Source organism: Myotis myotis, unplaced genomic scaffold (genome assembly GCF_014108235.1).
Source record: "Myotis myotis isolate mMyoMyo1 unplaced genomic scaffold, mMyoMyo1.p scaffold_m19_p_15, whole genome shotgun sequence".
Classification (NCBI taxonomy): Eukaryota; Metazoa; Chordata; class Mammalia; order Chiroptera; family Vespertilionidae; genus Myotis; species Myotis myotis.
In genome coordinates, this window is record NW_023416319.1 from 5,585,856 (window position 1) to 5,595,382 (window position 9,527).

Consider the following 9,527-nt stretch of genomic DNA (forward strand, 5'->3'; position numbering starts at 1 on the left):
AGCAGGGCTGGTACAGACTTCTCACACCCAGGACTCCCAGACGGCATTGTTCTCTTCCCGCACCCGCTTCCTGCAGGAGTCTCACCCGTCTGCTCCCTGTGGAGGCCTTGCCAGGTGGCCGCCTCGGGGTCTTCTGATTGGGAGCCTGTCCTCAGCCGGTCCCACTGCCAGTGCTGCCACTCCGCCCCACTGTCTAACCTGGGTGGGGCATCTGAACTGGATTTGGATTGGAGGCCTTATGGCAACATCAGACACAGCGATGGAGGCGTGAACTGAGGGCGCTGCGGTTCAGAAAGGCCCACTCTGGGGGCCTGGGTCTTGAAAAGCTCCAATCATGGTACAGCTGAAGCGGTGGGGTGGCAGGGAAGGGCTTAAGGGAAAGGAAGGGACTGTTGTCTTGGGTTCGCCCTGCTGGCACGTCATTTGGATCCCGATTTACTTTATCACCTTAGTTTGAATTAGACATTTTACTCACTGAAGCGATGAAATGGGAACATTGTTCTTCGAGAACCCATGTTGCCTAAAACGTGGGGTCATTTGTCCTCTTCATCTGGTCACAGCAAAACAAGGGCTCTTTCTGGATCAGTGACATCAGTTCCTGGGCTCGGACATGTGCCGTTACTACCCCTGGAACGCCGGAGTCAGGTTAGCAACGTAACTGTCAGTCGTTAACGGAGATGAGTACGCTTCAGGCCGCCAGGACAGCAGTAACGTAGCTGATTTATTAAGTACTTCGGGCTAAAACAACTCGCTGAAGAGCAGTAATTTTGAGCTTTGCAGCGCTGGTTCTGAGGGTGTAGTTGGGAGCGCGTTCCTGTGTGGGAGCCCTCGGGATGTTCAGCAGAACAGTCCCTTCTTTCACCGGCAGGAGAGCTGAATGTGTAATCTCAGGTTTGCTATAATTAGTTCTGATGACAGAGCTAAATGCCGTGGCCAGGACTATAAATCAGCAGTTAAACAGGTTTCTGCAACTGATCATAAATCGCAGACTCCATATTTTAAACACTTTTTTTTTTTTTATGAGCTCAGGGAGGGGCAGGCCAAGGACAGGAATAAAATGTTATCAGAACTTGGAGCCACAGCCTGGAACCTCCCATTTCAGATCTTACTGATTTCTCTGATACCTTTTGTCTAGAATGTTATCTTTCAAATATTTCAATAACTGAGGTTGATATTGAAATAAGATTCCAATTGTGTTGTCTTTTTTTGAGAAGTAAGTTTAGGGAAACCACGTGATGTTTGTTGGACTCCATTTTGGAAAAATAACTGCGTGAAGCCTAGTGGTCCAGCCCAGAACCAACTGAAACAGTCCAGCTCTCCCGTGTCTGCCGAAGCCGCCTTTATTTTTAGTATCTGGCAGAGCAGTAAATGCTTTTCATGGCCGTTTAATAGTTTTTCAAGCCAACTGTTTATTCATTGGCTTAAAATTTACACTCTGCTAAAGTCTTCGCTCTGACTTTCCTGAGGCAAATAGTAATATTTGGACAAAATATGTACATGAAAAGCTTTTTCCAAAACCCCATGTAGATTGCTGGGTGTGGCATTGGTGCCTTCTAACGAGGTAATGGATCTTAAGTACTTCGAAAAGCCTGAGGCATTCAAAAACCGGGGCCCTGCATTTCAAGGAACTAGTCCAGTGATTCTCAGCCGTGGCTGCACATTAGAATCACCTGGGAATCTTTTTAAAATCCTGATTTCTGGGCCTCATCCTCCGGGAATTCTGTTTCTTTGTTATGGGGTGGGGCCACAACATTAATAACAAAGAAACAGAATTTCCGGAGGATGAGGCCCAGAAATCAGGATTTTAAAAAGATTCCCAGGTGATTCTAATGTGCAGCCAAGGTTGAGAACCACTGAACTAATCTTTATTATGAAGTAGTCAGAACATCTGTCCAGGTTTTCAGATTTAAATGAGTGAGAAATTTTCTGCTAGAAAGCAAATCTATGTTAGAGTAAATGTCAGTGAACTATGAGAAGATTATCTTGCGAATGTATATCTATTACTGACCTCTGTAGTTCACTGAGACATAAGACATGACCCATTTTCCATGGCTGAGGCTGGGATGCTCTAGATTTTGGTAAAATGAGCAGAGCTGCATTCTCCAGTCTTTACTATTTTATCCAACCTCCACACTCCTCACCTTCAAAGGAAAACAGGTCCCACACGTTGGCAGTGTTGCAGCTGCCATCCGCACAGAGGCTTCTGGGGACGGGATTCTTGACTCCCGGCGAGCACGTGGCAGCCAGCAAATAGATCAAGTTTGCCAGGAAGAACCTTAGAAACGAGCCAAACCATTGTGCTCTCGTGTTAAGGAACATTTGGCGCCTCCAACAAATGTATTTCCTGTTCCTGGTGAGAATTCTGGCGGTATGTGTTCATTTTGCTAGAATTCCTTCAAGTACCCCGGCTCCGTCAGGAGCTTCCTCCGCACGGCTTTTGCGACCTTGACCCTGGACGTAACCGCAGGCTTTGGAGGGGAACGCCCATTAAAGGCCATGGCGCATGCGGTGTTCAGATGTGCTTGTAAAATGACATCTGATTGTCTGATAGTATTAGCAACCGCTTTTTAGATTTAAATAAGGGAAGCAATCCATTTTTACATTAGGTATGTGCCTTTGTGCCTAGACGGGGTTTCTTAAGGCGGCACAGAACCGAAGGAATGAAGGGAAGGGAGGGTCGGACCCGAGAGGAGCCTCGGCCCCCGCCCCCCGCCCCCGGACCCTCCTGGATCATCCTGGAAGCCCGGTCCACCCCTCCTGCGCCATGGCTGGCTGCCTCTGGCTGACTTGCTGCAGGGGCCCGGTCGGTGACAGGTATGGAATGAGGTAATCTTTTCCCACCTCTAATTTCTGAAGGGTGTGTCTGTCCAGTTATTACTTGTTCATCGAACTTAGAGGGTTAGACACCAGCAGCTCCAGTGCAAGCTGTAATTATCGATGTCTGTTTCATATTCCTCTCTGAGCCCTGGCACCCGATCAAGAAGCTAATGTATCACTTCATCTTCGGGCTGAATGTGCCTCGACTCATGATGTTTTATTTGATGGGATGGCATACAAGTATGATTGCCCAGAATAAAAACTGTTCTCGTGTGTCACGTGGGTGATGCCAGAAGTCGTCATAAATGTCACAGGAAGACTGAAACAGTGGAGCCTCCCTTTGTTTTGTTCCTATCTACGCGATACCTGAGAAGCGTGTGCTAAGCACTTACTGTGTGTCAGACACCAAGCACACTCCTGCAGGGGCCGGGATGACTAAGCACAGACTGCTGGGAAATGAATGTAAACTGTGTTAGGACAACTTGACTTTTTTAGGTGGGCTTGTAGGAAATCAGCATGTAACTAAGTGACGGAGATGTTTGGTCACACGTGTACGGTCTGTCCCGGATGCAGATTCCTCGCTGGGCGGCCAGCTGCAGTCACTCACCAGCTTAGCGACCGGTCGCATGTGCTCCCCTTACAGCGAGGGTTGGCACCTCTTTTTTAGGCTCAGCGATGAGGGTCACAGAGGAATGAGTGCAACTGGTTTTGCACAATACTTGATTATTTTCTTATTTCTTTGTAATGTATTGATTCTTTTAGAGAGAGGAAGGTCAAGAGAGAGAGAAACATCGATGTGAGAGGGAAACATTGATCCATTGCTTCCCATATGTGCCCGACCCGGGATTGGAGCCACAACCTTATTTGGTGTACGGATGACGCTCCAGCTAACAGCCACTGGCCACGGCAGTACTCGGTCATTCTAAGTGTCAGGCTTTTGTTAGAATGGCGGTGTCAGTGCCTGCAGTGCCCAGGTGGTGTGAACTGCAGGTCATACCCCCCACCCCCCATCCTGACCCAGTTCCTGTCAACGGGACTGTGCTCCACGCAGTCACCCCGAGACCCAGGCGGACAGCAACTCTCCCACCTTCTTCCCCATAACCCTGGGTGTCACCAGCTCAGTCACCTGGAGGGAGAAGAGCATGGAAGAGCACCCTGGGCAGTCGTGGGCCTGGCCTGGGACTGGGACGGTCCTGCTCCCTTTGCTCTGGCTAGAACTTGGTGGCTTCATCACACCCATCTGCACGGAGGCTGCAAACTAGATGGGCTGTTCCCCTGGAACAGGAAGTAAATGTCAGTAACCAGCTGGCAGTGTCTGCCGCATTGCCTCAATCACACGTGACCTGCCCTAAAGAGACACCTCAATTCTATTCACATCACAGAAAAGGCCACCGGTTGGAGAGCTAAACTGTTCTCACACTTCCCATCCAGTGCTCTCGGAAGCATCCTTCCCAGGAAGGCAGTATGCATTTCACTTGTGTTGTCGGTGAGGAAGCAGGTGTTGGGAGGTTTAAGAGAGACCCCTAAAGCTATACCTCTGGCGTAAAAGGGCCAGGATTGGAACGCAGGCCAGGCCTTTGCTCTTTCTCCCTGTTCCTGGGGCTCGCCAAGTGTGATCCATACGCTTCCTGCAGGCAGAAGAATCACTTATTAAAAATGAAAATTCCAGGCTCCCTCTGGGCAGGGCCAGGGATTCTGCAGTTTAATAAGCTTTGCTTAATGCAACTAATGTTAAAGAACCATTGTCTTGGAATAGCATCTCCTTCCTACATGGGATGCTGGAATGGGAGAGAGAAATAATCCAAGGGAACGTGCATGTTACATCATGTAGTATAAATGCTGAGTCTAATACATTAATAGAAATGCTCATATCCCCGAACAGACTGGCTGTACCCAGTCAACCACTTTCATTTTCAAAAACAAAGAGAAGAGAGTTTCCATGTCAAAGCACTCCATTTGGAACCCCGGCTTGTACTTGCTTCCTTGCCAGCCGTGCTCAAAAATAAAAGGAACAGAAAATCCAGTCCATGTGCGTAACAGTTGCATTCCCCTTGGCAGAGGGCTTCATTGAAGTCCTCAGAAGTTTCTCTGCACCTTGGGAGGCATGTTTATGAAATAATACACTATCAGAAGTGGCCCCAGCTCCACAGAAGCTTTGTAAAGAGCCCAGCTTCATCAGGAGCAAGCGGCCTTCGGGACTCGGTGTCCCGGGTCTCTTACCTGCAGGACAGCTCGAGGTTGGTGCTAGAGCCTTCTCCAAAGTTAAGGGCAGGTAACAGAATCTGGGACCGATGGGTTTCCCCCATTCTGTTTCTCCATTTTTGCAATAAGTATGTCTTGAAGACTTGTATTGTAAGCACTGAGGATGCAGCACTGAACAAAACAAACCCTCACAGCCCCATCAGGTAGGTACTATTGGCATCTCCATTTTTCAGGAGAACCAAGATGCAGAGAGATGAAGGAACCTGCTTGAGGTGCCACCACTCATGAGAGGGAGTATAATGACTTGAAGTTCATATGGTTGGTTGTGGAGTTGTCATTAACATGCATAAAGCTCCTTAGCACATAAAATGTATAATACATAATTCTTCATCTTTGGAGACATTTCTGTTCTAATGTATCCTCAGTATATTTTTCTGAAACCAAAAGATTTTTGATAAAGTTATTTCTTTACCTTCCTCTCTGCCACTGGCTTTTAACCTTCTGAAAGCTATGGACAGACCCCCCTCTCTGAAATGATACACATGTGAACGTACACACTGTTTTGACATGATTCTGGGGGTTCATGGGCCTCCTAACCCCTCCCCATCTAGAGGACCTGCTAAAACACTCCCATTCTACGGTACCCAGCCCACTACGGTGGGAAGGCCCGGAAACCCCACCCCATCTCTGTCCCAAGTTAGGAAGCTATCGCGGACAATCTACAATACAGTGGCCATTTCATCCCGCTGGTCAAGGCCACACCTAACTATTCCCAGGCTACCTGCGATTTAGGGATGGCAAAGGTTAAAGCAGTTTAGGCTTTTTTGCGTTTCTTGCTATAGACTTGCAGTTTCTGAGATAAGCTAATGGAAATACTATTTGTAAAAATAGGTTCCATCTCACCTGTTTATAATCTTGACAACACTTAACACTCTTGATACGCATATTTCTCCTCCCCCTCCATCCACTAGTGAGGAAACCCAGTGGTTGAAGTGTTACTGAGTTTTCCTGGGCCTCAGGGAACGGAACAGTCATGTCAAGACCCTTCTGGAAGGAGAAAGGAGGATAAGACGAGAGACTTTCTAAATCATGTCAAGTGCTTTGCTTGACCTCAAAAAATACTTAGCCAGGGATGGTAATTGATTGACAGGGGACCTCAAAGGAGGAAACAGGGGATGCATGAAAACACTTCATAGGACTGCCCAAAGGAAGAACCTGGGAAGTTCAGCTATAGATTTTCTGAGAAGATGAAAGGATAGGCATTAGCGTATTCAAGAATTAGGCACTGAGTCTTCCCCATTTGGAAGCTTAAAAAAGAATGATCTGCTGCCCAAGACAAAGAAGAAAATGATGTGGGCCCAGGGGGAGCTGTCACTCACACATGCACTGTCCAGGGGGCTATGGGAGGATTAGAGCCGCCATGTTGGCTTCTCTAGAGTGAAGCAGCAAAACAATGTCTAGTGGTTGCTAAGCAACCATAGCCCATCGCTGCCCTTTTCCATTAAACATTATCTGCCTTCTTAGATTGTTCTAATTTATTTTTTAAAAACAGGAAAGGTAATACAACAAAGAATTATCAGTGCGACCTAACCATGAAAATGCAGTTGAGGTGAAGGCTTTTGCAAAGGTGGGATGACTCTCAGGTGGGATGTTAAGGAGAGTGACAGGTGACTGAAACCTCTTCCCTGAAGTATGTCATCACTTGACCCCGTGTTTCCTGATGCCCAAAATAATGGCCCGGAGACACAGTGATAACCTCTGAACATGGTGAAACGTAAGGCCAGATTGTCACATGGATCCAGTGTAAAACATTTTCTCATGCTCTGCTCTGACCTACCCCAGCCAGGCCTTGCCCTAAAGCAGGGTTCTCTATCAGCAAAGTATGGTTGTCAGAGGTTGCAAAATGGAGTCTGGCTGTGCTCAGCTTGGTAGATAGCTGAGAGCATATTGTTCGCAGTACCTGGGCATTGGCGTGTGGAAATAACACCAGTGTGTGTAAGGAACACCTTCTGGGGCATAAAAAGTACCTGGAAGGAGGAAATATGAATCTTTGTTCAGAAACCCATTTGCATTCAAGTATTAGAGATCCATTTATGACTTTTACAACACTCATTTGTTGACATAGTGTCGATGTTTTCCTGCTATAACAGCAGAATTGAGCAGTTGCAAGAGAGAGAGTATGGTCCACAAAGCCTAAAAGGCAACCTGCCTGGCCCTTTACAGACATTTGGGGGATAACCCCTAATTTTCCTTCTATCGTAGGACCTCCGTGAGTTCCTGAGCAGGTAGAACACACAACCTGCAGTAAATGTAGTTTTAAGAACTCAGCGAAAGTTTGTGCATCTCAAACAGACATTGAGTGCCATTCTCTGGGACAATCGGCAAGTGGAGACCAGCCAAGTCTTGGAATACAGAACGTAGGCTGGGGAAACTGTCTTTGGGGGAAACTGTTTCCAGGCTGTACACAAGTTCTGCTCCTTGCCATAATGAAGCCCGTTAGGGGGCTGTTCGTGTGCACGTTGGTGAGCAGGCACTTGCGATTAAAATGATGTTGCTAGGAAGTCACAGCTGACAAAGGCACTCGGTTGTGTAAGAGTTGACCCACGAGCAGACTAAGGGGTCTCACCGGTGTGGCTGGACCAGCTGGGAAATCTTCAGCCCTGCATGGTTTCTCCAGGAGAAAGTGAAGATCGGTAGCTTGGAACTGGGCTGGCCCCGGGAGAGGGCCTGACAATAGCAGACGTGAGCAGTTTCTGGGAGGACTGCACGGAGCCTTGAGCAAGTAGAGAGATGCGTGAAGTTAGGCTGGGCTGACTCACTCAGGTCTTGGACCTTTTCTCCTTGACAGCCTTCCTCTCAGATCATTCCTTCTTAGTCTTTTTTTCTTAAGTCCTTAAAGGCAGACTCCAAGGCAAGAGATCTTCTGTTTATCTTTGTGGAAACAGGAAAGGAAATATCAAGGGTAGGAGGAGCCAGGGAGGTGGGGGCGGCTCCTTTGCTACTGTGCTAAGAACAGCAACTCAATATCTATAGAGCGACCTCTGCATATCGCGCCCATGACCGCTGGCTCCCTGTTCCCCTCACTGCACAGGGACATCCTCACGGCGCCTTCTGACGGTGTGTCCATGCTACAACCACGCCACTGAAGCATTTTCATACCTCCCTGCGAAAGAATACAATTAACCTTGCCCTTTAAGTCCACTTTCCCGGCCAGTCTATGCAGTTATCTGCTCTCTGCCACCAGGGAGTGCGGGCACGTGGTGCGTCTCTATTTGAAGAGTGTTGGGCAGTAAATTATAAATGAAAATCAAACCTGCTCAGAATAGCCCTGCCTATACGTTTGACCTCAGGAGAATGTGGACTTACACCAGAGGAAAGCAACGGTTTCCCAGCAATAACCCCTGGCTGCCTCTGTGGGCCCCAAATGGAACTGGGCTGGGGTAGACCAGTTGAAGATAGAGACACAGCTGAGGTTCTGCATGAAGCCACCTGCACAGTCAGGCCACTGCCTCCGGGGGCCCCAGTCATGTTTTAGGGCCTCAGAGGATGCTGCATGGCCAACCTTGAGGGAAAACCAACAAGGTCCATCACAAAGAAATATCAAGTGTGACTTGGAGCAGAGTGCTGGGCATGGAGGGGACAGCCCGGAGCGGACTGAGTGGGCGCGCCCACTCCTGCTGTTTTTACTTCATGGTCCTCCTTTTCTTTCTCTCTTTTTGGCTCAGAAGATGATTTAGCATGTGGCTCACAGCTGACTCCTGAAGGATTTCAGTAAATGATGGGAAGACAGAACACCTGGCCACCTTCACACCATTCTGTGTGGAAAGAGGATGGGGCCAGGTGGACTCTCTCCTCCCCCACTTTATTTATGGAAGTCTTCACTTGCTTTCTAACAGAAAGGGAGGGGGGAAAGGAGGGAGGGAGGGAGGAAGGGAGAGAGACAGACAGACTGGGATTATGTGGTCAGGGACAGGAAACTATATATGAGCAACTGGACTCTGGTTAGCCATTGAGAATGGGCATGGTTATAGGATCACACCTTGGCTCATGGTCCATCAAGGGCTCCTTGAAGGTCATAGTGACAGGAAACACTCACATAGCATTTACATCGGCCAAGCACTCTTCTAAGTGCAATATGTAGCAATCGTTTGGGGTAGGTGCACTATTCTTCCCATTATACAGATAAGGAAGGTGAGGCACAGAGAGATTAAGGAACCTGCCCAAGTGTATCCGAGTGTAATTGGCAGAGCCAGGACTGCAGACCCATGTTGGAACCACCATTTTCTATTGCTTCTCAGAGCAGGGGGATCCTTGAGGCCGTGTGCCCCAGTTTTTCCAAACTCACTCACTCACTCCTAAACCACCTCCACGATCTCTCTAACACCTGTGTATCACCTCTAATGTTATTTACTTAACATCTTTCGCTCTCTCTTTTTTTATCTTTAGTGTTGAAAGTATTACATATGTTCCCCCTTTTTTTGCTCCATTGACCCCTCTATTTTTCTCTT